The sequence below is a fragment of the Cryptomeria japonica genome, chromosome 5, assembly GCF_030272615.1.
Source record: "Cryptomeria japonica chromosome 5, Sugi_1.0, whole genome shotgun sequence".
NCBI lineage: Eukaryota > Viridiplantae > Streptophyta > Pinopsida > Cupressales > Cupressaceae > Cryptomeria > Cryptomeria japonica.
In genome coordinates this window covers 25,075,326-25,090,108 of record NC_081409.1, presented here as the reverse complement: position 1 = coordinate 25,090,108, position 14,783 = coordinate 25,075,326, and the positions used below count along the sequence as shown (strand labels likewise).

The 14,783-nt window shown below is 37.2% G+C and overlaps 1 pseudogene; it reads right to left on the bottom strand.

The window, feature by feature from the left end:
- Positions 1–7,880: 7,880 nt before the first annotated feature.
- LOC131033698 (probable CoA ligase CCL5) overlaps positions 7,881–14,783 on the bottom strand; it is a 33,551-nt pseudogene continuing 26,648 nt past the window's right edge.

Below are 14,783 nucleotides of genomic sequence, written 5' to 3'. Positions count from 1 at the left end.
CTCTTCATCATCATATGCCTTAATGGTGATCTTGTTTGTAGAATTCACAGCTTTATCAGAATATCCCAATTGTGTGATAGTGCTTAATGTGCAAATGTTTAGACCTGCTCCTCCATCTATCAGGACTCGTTTTATTCGATGTTTGTGTATGAAGGCTTCAATGTGTAATGGCACATTATGTGGCTGACTTACAGAGGCGTCATCAACTTTCGTGAAAGTAAGTGAATGTGGAATGGAAAGGTATCCCACCATGGCTTGAAACTGGTCCACATTTAGATCAGTAGAAATAGCAGTATCTCTCAAGATTTTGTCAAGAATGGATTTATGTGCGGGAGATATGCGTAATAGCTCAAGGATTGAAATGAGCACGGGCGTCTTCCCTAGTTGTTCTACAAGGTCATACTCAGGTTTGGTTGATGAGGCAGTGGTGTTTTTAGTTGGAGCACCTTGCAAAGTGATTTTACCTCGACGGGTTGTAACATGACATTCAGAGGTAGGTTTGGAAGAAGATCCAATACCTTTTAGGACAATCTGGGGTCTCTGAGTAGAATTCTCAGACGCTTTGTCCTTGATGATAATGGTAGAGACGTAATTGTCCATTGAGGTGTGATTGATAGTTGAATCATAGTTATAGGATGCTCTGGTATAGTTGGTTTGATCCTCTATGGCTTTAGGTTTTCCTTTGTCATGTTTTGGGAATGGTTCCTTAAACATCTCATGTTCTTGATTAGACGAATGTCCCTCAATCTCAATGTCACCTCTATCAATGAGATCTTGTATGATGTTCTTCAGTCGATGACAATTTCCTGTCTTATGACCCTTTCTCTTATGAAATTCACAATACTCATCATCATTCCACCAATTTGGTTTGACCTTTGGTTCATATGGTGGGAAATCTGGAATTGTGATCACCTTGTTTGCCACTAACTTCTTGAAAACTGACTCAAGTGGTTCTCCCAATGGGGTGTACTTCCTTCATGATCTGGAAGTTGTTTGAGTATTCACTTGATTGTTTGTAGAACTTGATCCTGAAAAAATGAATTTGGGATGCACTGTGTTGGCATCAACAACACCATCATTGACTGTGTTCTTGTTTTTATTCCAAAATCTTGGCTTGTCTTCTCCTTTAAAGTCATCTTTGTTTTCCTTGAATATTTTAATGACTCCTTGTTCAATTAGGACCTTTTCTGTTGCTAAGCCTTTTTCAATGACATCCTTGAAGGTGGACAAACAAGCTTTCCTTAAGTCATAACCAATCTCTTTGTTGACATTTTGGGTGAACATTTCTACCATTTGTTTTTGTGGAATTTCACAAGAGCATCTGCTGGCTAGATTTCTCCATCTTTGTAAAAATGATGCAAAAGATTCTCCCTCTTTTTGCTTGGTGTTGCACAAAGTAGTGACTGATATGTCTATCTCTATATTGTAGGAGAAATGTTGAATAAATGCCTTTGCTAAGTCACCCCATGACTTAATTCCAGGTGGAAGTTGGGAGAACCATTCCATAGCTTGATCGCCTAAGCTTTGTGGGAATAATCTCATCAAATATGTCTCTTCTGCTGCTACCTCAATGCAAGCTGTGAAAAATTGTCTTATGTGCACCTTAGGATCCCCTTTTCCTCTATACTTGTCAAATTTAGGCGTCACAAAATGTGTAGGAAATTGAGGCATTGGAATGCTCTTGTCAAATGGATAAGGACATATGTCTCTCATTGTGTATGTTGGCTTCGGTGTATTTATGCCCTCCATTTTCTTTTGTAAGTCCCTAATTTGTTGTTCCAAACTGCTCTTAGGTGGAGATCGACTTCTTGGACCATATCCTATGTTTGAGGTACCGAGCGTGCCAAAATGTATACGGTGAAAATGGATAACAATAATAACAATATTGAAAGGCTAAATGAATTCAACCACAAAACCCTAGCCTAACAATCAACAAAGATCCACCATAACATATGAAGATTACCTAAGACAATGCAAATCACATGAAATCACAAAGATTATACCATCACATGTCCAATAGGGTTTTGATCTCCATTCTTCCTATCTCCATTGATCTTGCTTTATATATTTGCTCTCAGATTTTATATGCACAAGAGCTCAACAAAGAACAGAATGTGGTTGCAAGTAGGATTGTAGTGTAGTCAATTGATCAAGTAGTTAGCTCATTAGGGTCTGATAATGAAGGAAGCATCTCCTTATATAGAAGACACAATATGAAATGGAGGGATAAGATTGAGAGGTGTAAAAGGAGGTCGGCTATGATTAGAGGGTAGGTAAAAGAAATAATAAAATAATGAGAGGGGTAGGTAGTGTATGAATTAAGAGATGAATGACATGTGTCATGGGTAGAAAAGGCTAATGAATTAATTAAATAAATAAAGATTTATTTAATTAATAGAAAAAGTAGGATAATTAAATAAATAAGATATTTATTTAATTTAGGAAAAGGATAATTTAAATAAATAAATGTATTTATTTAAATGAGAAATAAGGCTAGAAGAGGATAAATGAATGAATTAAATAAATAAAGATTTATTTAATTAATAGAAGAATTAAGCTTAGATAATTAAATAAATAAAATATTTATTTAATTAGACATGACAATTTTAGGTGTCTACAGTAACTGTACTTGAGCTTTGCTGCCCTTGACTCGATTGAGCTATCCTTGGAGCTTTTGTCGGTTGCTCACTCTGATCATTTGCTGGCAAATCTCTGGACCTTCTAAATTCCTTCTCCTCCTTGAACTTGACATCACGCCTGACTATAATCCTCCTGATCCTTGCAATAAATATCCAATATGCCTTTGAGGTTTCACTGTACCCCATAAAGTACCGCAGTCTGATCTAACTTGGTATGTGTATCCTTAGGAATGTGGCAATATGCCAAACTCCCAAAGATCTTGAAGTGTCTAACATCTTGCTTCTTCCCAGTGAATGCTTCCTCTGGTGTCATCTTCTCTAGTACCTTATGTGGAACTCTATTTTGTATGTATACTATTGTACTGCATGCCTCTACCCACAGATAACGAGGCATATTCTGGTCATGCAACATAGCTCTTGCTACCTCCGATATAGACCGATTCTTCCTCTCAGCAACTCCATGCTGTTGCGGATTGTAAGGAACAATCCACTCTCTCTTGATTCCTTCCTTGGTGCAGAACTCCCAAAACTCATTTCCTTTGTACTCGCCTCCATTTTCTAACCAAAGAACCTTTATCTTCTTTCCCGTCGAATTCTCCACAAGAGCTTTAAACTCTTGGAAGTGATTGAAAACCTCATCCTTGGTCTTCAATAAGTATATCCAGGTCTTCCTGGAGAAATCATCAATAAAAGTAACAAAGTACTCATACCCTCTGAGAGACTTCGTCGACATAGGTCCACATACATCTGAATGTACTAAATCAAGAACACCCTCAGATCTTGTGTCACTTCTTAGAAAATATGCTTTCACAAACTTCCCCAACACACATCCCTTACATATATCATCATGCTCTATGCTCACCTCTGGAACACCTGTCACAGTCTCACGAAGCAATTTAAGTGCTCCATGATGTATATGGCCCATTCTCCTATGCCATAGCTCTCCAAGATCTCTAGGATTACTAATGCTCAGGAGTGCCTTAGGAGTATCAAACTGCAACCTATAAAGTCAACCACTCCTAACTCCAATTGCTATGGGTGATATCCAATCCTTATGCTTGATCAACACATGAGCCCCTCTAAAGAGTACATTGTAACCTTTATCCTGAAGGATAGATATGGAAATCATATTCATACCTAAGCCTAGAACATGTAATACATCATGAATGGAAATCATCTTGCCATTCTCCCTCTAAAACTAAATAGTCTGTTTCCCAACTGGGTTGAGTTTGGACAAGTTCCCCATAGAGATTTGGATTCTGGTGTTCTCCTCCTTGTAGCTAGAGAAGTACTCTCTAACTCCTTTCATATGAAATGATGCCCCACTATCTATATACTAGACACTCTGTTAGGTTGAGCTAGTCATACAATCTATGAGTGGAAACTCATCCTCCAATCTACTAGAGAGCTCCTCTGCACTTGCTGAAGTTGCCACTTGGTTCTTGCCCTTCTTATCTTTCTTCCTTTGTGGGCAATTGCTGACATAGTGGCCAAACTCGCGACATCCAAAGCATTTGATCTTTGACAGATCCTTCTTCTTCTTCTCACCTTGTGGATTTGATCCTTTACTAGATCCCTTCTTTGCTTTCCCTTTACCCACTAGGGCAATGTTTTCCTGTTCCACCTCACTTTTCTGACTCTTATTGTTGACTCCATTGACAAGGCTTAGTCTAAGCTCCTCCTTAGTGAAATGACTCCAAAGTCGATCCCAACTTGGTAAGGTGTCTCATCCATTAATAACTTGAACAAAGACATCCCACTGCTTAGAAAACCCATTTAGGGCTATTCTTACTAGCTCGTCATCATCTGGTTTATCTCCAACAGCTGCTAACTCATCCTTGACAAGTCTAAGCCTGGTGAGGTAACATGTAACGTCTTCTCCCTTGTTCATCCGAGTATTCCTCAACTTTTCTCTAAGAATCAGCTTCTGGTTGGCGGTTGCATTCTAGTACAGATTCAGGATGGCATCCCACATTGCTCTCCCTTTATCCAAATCTGAGATATGAGGAACTATGTGATCCTTAACACCGTCAAGGATTATCCTCCTCACTTTGGCATCATCCTTCTTATATGCTGCAAGAAGTGTTGCATCTGTAGGTACAGTCACAACAGTGGTAACATATTCCTTGATACCATTCTCTTCTAGCAATAAAGAAATTCTGGCTTTCCAGACACCAAAATTTGAGGCTCCATCTAATCTGTCCTGATCTCTTAAACCTGCTGAGGCCATCTCAAGTGATAAAAGAAATAATAATTCTAAACAAGTCAATCTAGATTTAATAACCCTTCAATTTCTTTCCTTGCCTAGGGTAAACCTTTTCTACCCTCAACTTAGGTCTAATACCATGTGAAAATTCTATTGCAGTTACTGATTATTAACCTCCTATCTTTAATAGATTATTTGATCAACAAATATTGGAAAATAACACAACTACAACTTCACAAATAAAAATAGGCGGAAAGAAATATGTAACACAATGACACGATATTTCCAGACAATTATCCCTGGAAAAACCCCGAAGGGAAAACCAGTACTGCAGATGAGAAATATATTAACTTCAACAAATTAAGAGATACAAAATTCCTTGCCTCTCATTGGCAGAACTCCGACAATCTCCCAATTTCTCCCACTGATATTCCTGCACTGCTATCCCCAATGCTATCACTGTGCCCGTTGCTAACACCCCAAGACTATTTGCTAACTCTGCAAATAATTCTCAAACTTCATCTTTTCTAAATGACCCATGACCCCTTTTTATACTACTCTATTGGAAAACCAACAGCCGAGATTAATTCAAACCAACGGCTGAGATTAAGACAACTCAATAACCAATAACTAATTTTGGCTATGAGGTGTCACCTAAAAAGAGCCACTATTAAATAACAATTGTTTTTATCCTAACAATAGGATCTAACAAAAACAACCATTTTCTAATTTCTTGGTCAGGACGAACGACTGTCCAAACTACCCATACCTAATGCTGCTATTTTTGGGTCAGGACGAACAACTGTCCAAGCTACCCATAATTAATAGTGCTTACATACAACTTACTTTGTTTACACTCATATGATGTCATTAGCTATGTCACACAACTCCTCACTTCGTGCACCACTTTCATAGCATTAGAGACCATGTCATGTAATTTGAAAGACATTCTACAACTCTTACACAACCCTTTCCATCAAGCCTAGAATTTGGTGGCCACCCATATTGATCATTTGGAAATTTTATGATTCAATGCCTTTCATTTGACATTTTAAGAAAAGTAACAATTGTCAAACATATATATAAAAGGAATGTAAAATTGAAGAACAATGACAAATTAGTGATACATGCAAAAATCTTAAATTTACTAAGATTCTAAATTCATACTGAAAAATATTCAAGATAATCTTGTTTACAATTATATTCTATTTTGAAAAGATTCTAAATTAATAAATATTTATAATAAATATTAGAAAATTGCATATATATATATATATATAATGATAATCAATTATAATAAGTAATAATAAATATCAAAATCTTTTATTTAATATATTATGACAAGTTTCTAAATTCATATAAAAAAGTGAAACTATTCTAAAATTTCATATTAATTTAAAAAGAAAAAAAAAATTGAAACAATGATATTTTATATATTTAAAATTCATTTATATTTTTATAGTAAATATTATTAAATAACATATATAAATATTATCAATTAGAATACCATATTATATTTATCTATTATAATTTTTTACGATTTATTTATACCTTAAAATATTATATAACATGTGAATCCAAATGAGTACCTAATAAATTTCTAAGTTGTCATATATGATCCAAACTTTAGAGGAAGGGAAAAAAAAAACCCCAATTTAGACCATCCAATTCTAGGTTGTTTAAATCATAGACTAAGAAAGTCCAAACAATACTTAACACTTTCAAATGTTCAAGTTATATCATAATCCACACCATTCTCTATATAGCACCCAAATTTATTATTTGACCGTGTTTTTTAAATAATTTAAATAAAAATATAACTAATATTTTTTTTCAATTAATTATTAAACACAATCAATGATAAATTTTGAATGGTCTATCTCCTAATCTTCCCATAATTAGATGACACCTATTACGGCTTTGTCTCAACTTCTTACGGCTGAGACTGCCGACCTTATTTGGGCAACTTCATTGCCATTATGTCTTATTCATACCGACTCATGATTCCCTTCACAATTTTATACGTAATCCACATATTTTTTATGGCCGCCATACCATCCATAAAGAAAAAGGTGGCGTTAGATTTAGTCATCAGATCTGCAATAAATCTTAGAATATCTTAGCTATAATGCATCCAGGTTCATTTTTTGGCTATCAATTTGTCCACAGGTCTGCCTGCCCTTAAAACGCACAGGGTCGTATTAAAAGGATGGATTCTGGAAAGAACGTGGGCGACTCTTGAATGAACCTCTGGGAAAAGAAAAAAAAAAGGGCTTTCTTTGTTTTTTAAATCTTTAAAGTTTTAATTTGAGTGGAAATCCGAGCCTTTTTGTGTTTTCCGATTTGAACCTTCTTGTGTCCAACAACACGAACTTTGAAGCAGTCAGTTTCAAAGTTTTTCGATTGCATCAGTCAGTTTCTCTGCGGCGTGGGAGAACATTTTTGTAAATGTGTGGGCCATTGCCCAATAATAAAAATGTGAGACGTCAGGACTTTGATTTCGCCCTTCGGTATGCAACATTATCCGAGTCAAACGTAAACCACAGTTGGATCTGGCATACAGTGTTTACTACTGAGTAGCCTAGAAAAGTACAACCTTTGGGTGATTTGGAATTAACCTACCGATTTCGTTAATCCATAATTTCCAATTGAAATTGCTACCTATATGAAATTAATCTTACTCTTACTTTTTCTGCTAACTTGTCATGGCAATCAATACATAAAAATATGAGCAGAACATTAGTATGCACGTGCAAACTCTATTTTTTATTATTTGTATGGCGGATAGTCTACAATTGTTTAGCTACGGACAACAAATATTCTTTGTCCAAACAATTAAGAGTAATAGCAATTCTTGACTATAAGCAGGCATAGATGGAGAAACTCTAATCCTGGTCTTCATCGTGACAAACCACATATATATGCAGATACATAACCTGCTTGCATTTCCCTGGCTCTAATTTCCTCTATCTAAAACGGTTATGTTTGCGTGATTTGCCATTAGAAGAGAATCTGGATACTGAAATCTTTTGCTTTCAAAGTCTTGATGCAGAAAGTTTAATCAAGTCCTTTCTTAGTATCTTTCCAGCTGCAGTTTTTGGAATCCCGCTAACAAAAGCCACCCTGCGAACCTGAAATGACACATACTACTAGTTATTTCACACTACTTGAAGAGTTTAAAGAAAGACCTAAAATTCCAATCCAATAATGAGAAACCAAACCTTAAGTCTCCATGTTTTTAAAGCAAACGACCTATTTGGAAACAAAGTCGACAACAGTAAGTTCAGAGAGTGTGCTTCTTTGTCCGGAAACCTGCACCAAACATTAACAATTTCAACGATCCCCCACACAACTTAGAAGCTCATGATTACCAATATTGTGCTCAAGAGTTTTTTTCCAGCAGTACAAAACTCTCTGAATAGGAGTTGAATCAGGTATCAACATAAAAGTCTGTTAATTGTAAGAGAGGGGTACTGTAGATTTTTCATGCTATAAGTGAGAATGCAAAATCAATTCTTACTTACGGTATCACTGCGACACCAGCAATCTCATGATGAGAAAGCAGAAGTGCTGCTGGAGCAACCTATAAAGCAATGCACAGAAATATCAAATCATCATGACTATAGTAATATGGATTTTGGTTATTCAATGTGTCCCAAAGAGTACATTGCAAGTCAGAGGCTAACAAGCCAATCCTATTGAAGGAAATGAAGCTTAATACCTGATAACCTTTGTATTTAATGAGTTCTTTGAGCCTGTCTACTACAAAGACATAGCCTTCATTATCAATGTAGCAAAGGTCGCCTGTATGTAGCCAGCCATTTTCGTCCAAAGCTGAAGTAGTAGCTTTTGGATTGTGTTAATTTCTATAACCCAACAACAGATTAATTGCTCAATAAATTCACAGAAAGAACATTTCAAGTCAATCTGATTTATAACAACTAACACACTGGGTTAATTAACAAATTGAACAACGGAAACAAATTCAAATGAAACCAAACACATGAACACAGATAACACTGATATACTCAGGAAACCCCAATACGGGGAAAACCCTGCAAATATTGAATCTTCTATTTAGCTTCTAGAGAAAATTTTCTTTTCGAATACCATCGTAGTTGCTACTGCAATTTTACATATATAGCCTTCTTGATGAAAACATCAACTATGCAAGAGAAGTGAAACTTTCCTCAAGAAACACATTCTAAGAAAAACTTTCCTTGCATGATGCGAATTAGAATTTTCCTTACATGAAGCAAGAGAAAGGAAACTTGTCTCACATAACTAAAACTATCCACACATAAAACTGCTCTTGGTGTAAACCTCACAACTCTATGAAATATTCTATTTACAAAATAGAAAACATTCTCATATTGAACATTCAACACAAGCTACACTTAAGCAACTTCCACAACCACACCTTTCAAACTATAGAAACTTAATACTCCCTCTTAGTAAGGAAGGTGTTCTGCACAACACCTAGTTTATCCCTAAAGAATAGACACTTGCTCTTCATCAAAGCCTTTGTCAGGTTCTGCTATCTGTTCGTCCATAGGAATATATTGTAACTTCCCTATCCCCTTCTCCACACAATCTCTGATGAAGTGGTACTTGATCTCATTATGCTTCGACTTGTCATGAAATACAAGATTCACAGAGAGTTTGATACAACTCTGATTATCACAGTAAATGACTGTTGGATCTAGCTCTTGATCAAAGAGTCCAACTAGAAGTTTCTGAAGCCAGATAGCCTCACATGTAGCCATAATAGCTTTTATATACTCGGCCTCCTCAAAACTTAGAGCAACCAACTTTTGTTTTCTACTGTACCAAGAAACAACTCTTGATGAGAAAGCAGAAGTGCTGCTGGAGCAACCTATAAAGCAATGCACAGAAATATCAAATCATCATGACTATAGTAATATGGATTTTGGTTATTCAATGTGTCCCAAAGAGTACATTGCAAGTCAGAGGCTAACAAGCCAATCCTATTGAAGGAAATGAAGCTTAATACCTGATAACCTTTGTATTTAATGAGTTCTTTGAGCCTGTCTACTACAAAGACATAGCCTTCATTATCAATGTAGCAAAGGTCGCCTGTATGTAGCCAGCCATTTTCGTCCAAAGCTGAAGTAGTAGCTTTTGGATTGTGTTAATTTCTATAACCCAACAATAGATTAATTGCTCAATAAATTCACAGAAAGAACATTTCAAGTCAATCTGATTTATAACAACTAACACACTGGGTTAATTAACAAATTGAACAACGGAAACAAATTCGAATGAAACCAAACACATGAACACAGATAACACTGATATACTCAGGAAACCCCAATACGGGGAAAACCCTGCAAATATTGAATCTTCTATTTAGCTTCTAGAGAAAATTTTCTTTTCGAATACCATCGTAGTTGCTACTGCAATTTTACATATATAGCCTTCTTGATGAAAACATCAACTATGCAAGAGAAGTGAAACTTTCCTCAAGAAACACATTCTAAGAAAAACTTTCCTTGCATGATGCAAATTAGAATTTTCCTTACATGAAGCAAGAGAAAGGAAACTTGTCTCACATAACTAAAACTATCCACACATAAAACTGCTCTTGGTGTAAACCTCACAACTCTATGAAATATTCTATTTACAAAATAGAAAACATTCTCATATTGAACATTCAACACAAGCTACACTTAAGCAACTTCCACAACCACACCTTTCAAACTATAGAAACTTAATACTCCCTCTTAGTAAGGAAGGTGTTCTGCACAACACCTAGTTTATCCCTAAAGAATAGATACTTGCTCTTCATCAAAGCCTTTGTCAGGTTCTGCTATCTGTTCGTCCATAGGAATATATTGTAACTTCCCTATCCCCTTCTCCACACAATCTCTGATGAAGTGGTACTTGATCTCATTATGCTTCGACTTGTCATGAAATACAAGATTCACAGAGAGTTTGATACAACTCTGATTATCACAGTAAATGACTGTTGGATCTAGCTCTTGATCAAAGAGTCCAACTAGAAGTTTCTGAAGCCAGATAGCCTCACATGTAGCCATAATAGCTTTTATATACTCGGCCTCCTCAAAACTTAGAGCAACCAACTTTTGTTTTCTACTGTACCAAGAAACAACTCTTGATCACAAACTCAAACAGCACCTAGAAGTGCTCTTCTTGTCAGTTGTACAACCTGCCCAATCTGCATCGGTGAACCCCTCAAGCTTCACTCCATCCTGCTGAATATATCTCAGCCCATAATCAACCGTGCCTCGAAGATACCTCAAAACATGTTTTGCAACCACCCAATGCACACATTTAGGTTCCATCATAAATTCACTAAGTGAATTCACTGAAAAACAAATGTCTGGCCTTGTGTTGACCAGATACATTAGAGAGCCTATCAACTGTCTATACAAAGTTGGGTCCACTACCTCTGATTTAGAAGCATCAAACTTCTTCCAATTACAAGTGGCGTGGATATGGGCTTACCATTTTCCTTCCTAAATCGCTTCAAGATATCAATTGTATACCTCCCTTGTCCAAGGAAGATTTCTCCCTCTTTCTGCCACAACTCCAATCCCAAAAAGTAGTGCATCAAACCCAAGTCCTTCATCTTGAACTCTCTTACAAGATCCTGCTTGCAATGCTATAAGCTCTTCTGACCCTGTAAGAAACAAGTCATCAACATATAATACCAATATGAGAAGTTTGCCCTTCACCTGAACATAGTACAGGTTTAGATCAACATCACTCTTGATGAAGCCCACACTTTGCAGGTAACCATCAATACGCGCATACCATGCCTTGGGAGCCTGCTTGAGCCCATATAGTGCTCTCTTCAACTTGCGCACATGAGAATTGCTCCCATGCACCTCAAAACCCTCTGGTTGTTCTATGTAAATATCTTCCTCAATTACTCCATTGAGGAAGGTTATCTTCACATCCATATGGTGAATCCTCCAACCCATTTGCACTGCTACAAAAATGATAGCCCTTATGGATGAGTACCTGGCTAGTGGGGCAAAGGTCTCATCATAGTCGATCCCTTTCTTCTAAGAAAACCCCTTAGCCACAAATCTCGCTTTTAACTTTTCCACACTACCATCTGTAGCATGCTTGATCTTATATAGTCATCTCAACCCTATCACTGACCTGTTTTCAGGTCGTGGCACTACCTCCTACACACTATTCTTCATGATGGAAGAATGCTCCTCCACCATGGCATCCCTCCAAACCTGATGCTTGGATGCCTCCTGAAAGCTAGAAGGCTCCACCTCAATCAATACACTCATGAGTGCCATATAATCAGAAAAATGTTTGGGAGGCTTTATCCATCTAATTGGATCCTGAGGATCACCAACATACTCCTGAGCCTCTTTCAGTGTCTACTCAACCGCCCTATTTCTCCTCCTCCCTGTCATAGGAGTCTGAGGTTGAGAAATCCTCTATTCTTCCTCTTGATCAACTTGCTTGGCATGCTTTCTCTGCTCTCCAACTTGTGTGACTTGAGTCTCAAGAATTTGTGCAACAACAACCTTGGGTGTTTTCTCCTCCTCTTGAACCCCCATCAAGCTTCTAGACTTCTGAAGAGCTCTTTCCTCTTCAAACTTCACATCTCTACGAATAACTATTTTCTTGAGGGAAGGAATGTAAACACGATGGGCCTTAGAAGTTTCACTGTACCCAACTAGGATACCCTTCTCTGCAGTTGGTTCCAATTTGGTTCTCTTCTCCATGAGAATATGACAATACACAAGGCATTCAAAAATGCGAATGTGTGTCAAATCTGGTTTCTTCCTAGTGAATGCCTCTTCTGGAGTCAATTTGCCCAGCACTTTGTGTGGGCTCCTATTCTGCAAATACATAGTTGTATTGCACACTTTTGCCCATAAAAACCAAGGCAGGTCTTGATCATGAAGCATGGCCTTAGCTGCTCCAACTATAGCCCAATTTTTTCATTCAGCAACCCCATTCTGTTGAGGGTTGTACGGAACTGTCAACTCTTTCTTGATACCTTCATGAGCACAAAAATATTTGAAGACATTCAAGGTATACTCGCCTCCATTATTAGACCTCAGTATCTTGATCTTCCTCCCTGTTTGGTTCTCTACGAGAGCCTTAAACTCTTTGAACCTATTCAAGACTTCATCTTTATTCTTCATAAAATATCCATGTCTTCCTAGAGAAATCATCAATGAAGGTAACATAATACTCATACCCTTTTAAGGATACTGTTGATATAGGCCCACATACATCTGAGTGTATGAGATCCAAAATCCTTTTAGATTTAGTGCCATTGCTTGGAAAATTGGTCTTGGCATATTTCCCAAGAGCGCAACCCTTGCACACCTCATGCTTTTGAAATTCCATCTAAGGCAGCCCTGTCACTATTTCCTTGAGCATATTAAGTGCTCCATGGTGAAGATGAGCCATCCTACCATGCCACAATTCTCCAAGCCCTCTACTGTTGTTCACCGATGCATGGGTTGATTAAAACTGCAATGGAAACAAGTTGCCATGCCTGACTCCAATAAATTTTGCTACCTTGGAGTTCTTTGGACAGATATAGACTTTTCCCTCTTCAAAGGTCACGATGTAACTCTTGTCCTCGAAACTAGAAACAAAGATTAAATTCTTTGTCATGCTAGGGACATACAAAACATCCTCCACCAATAGAGATTTGCCAGACTCCCTCTGAAACTTGACTGTGCCCACACCAGTTGCTTGATATTTGCCATTGTCTCCAAGCTCAATACAGAAATCTATCTTTTTCTCCTCCAATTTGCTGAAATATTCTTTGACTCCTGTCATGTGGCAAGAAGCCCCACTATCAATATACCATACACATGAAATGAGTGAAAAATCATTCTCCAACCGTGTTGCAAACTCATCCACCTCTACTGTACCAGCAACTTGCTTCTTCTGCTTTCCCTTGTTTTTCTTATTCAGGCATTGACTAGCGTAGTGACCCATTTGATGGCAGAAAAAACATTTTATCTTACTCAAATCTTTCTTCTTCCCATCCTTGGAAGAAGACTCTTCAGTTTGCCCTTTATTGAATTTATGTGGGTATATGCACGAAATTGTGGTACCAAAAAGGTGACACACTTCAAAAAAAAATTTTAAAGCACATAAGGCACACGCACTATAGGGCACATGCCCTCTAGTGCGCACGCCTTATAAGGCGTGCGCCTTATAAGACGTGCATTGTAGACTTCATAAAAACCCTGCTCCACATTTTGGATGCATTTTGCATTCCAAACCCGCATTTTGGCATTTTCGGGTGCCATTTTATTGCGCTCGCCCTTTGTAAAAGCTTGAAATTGGGCACTAAGTTGTCCATCTCTCATCAAAATCCCGCCACGCCATCGAAGATCTCGAAGAGGTATGTATTTTTATTTTCTTATTGTCATTTTTTTTATTAATTTGAATATTAGACTAATTTTATTGATTTAAATTTATTTTCATTATTAGGAAATGAGATTAGACAAGAAAATGTTGAAAACACTCAATCACCTCCTCATGAAGACCATATTGAAGAAGAAGCACATCAATCACCTCCTCATGAAGACCATATTGAAGAAGAAGCACATCAAGAACCTCCTACAATCCCTAGACATCCCATAGGTACACAAGAAAACCTATTAGGTCAAATAGAAAATAGCCAAAAAGAGCTTGAAGGTTTAATCACAAGGCTAAAAGATCCCACTGGAACAAACTCCCATAGGACAAACCTTGCCAGTTCTTTGCAATCTATTGTATCTCACATACAATCTGTGAGTGGGAAAATAAATTTTTGGTCCCGTAAGAAGGAAGAACAAAAGCAATTTTATGCTGACAAATTATCATATGCGGCAGTGAAGAAAAAGAAAATTAATAAATTTGACTTGTGTGCTCTTTTTACGGACCCCCGAACGAATCAACCTTTACACCCTGGA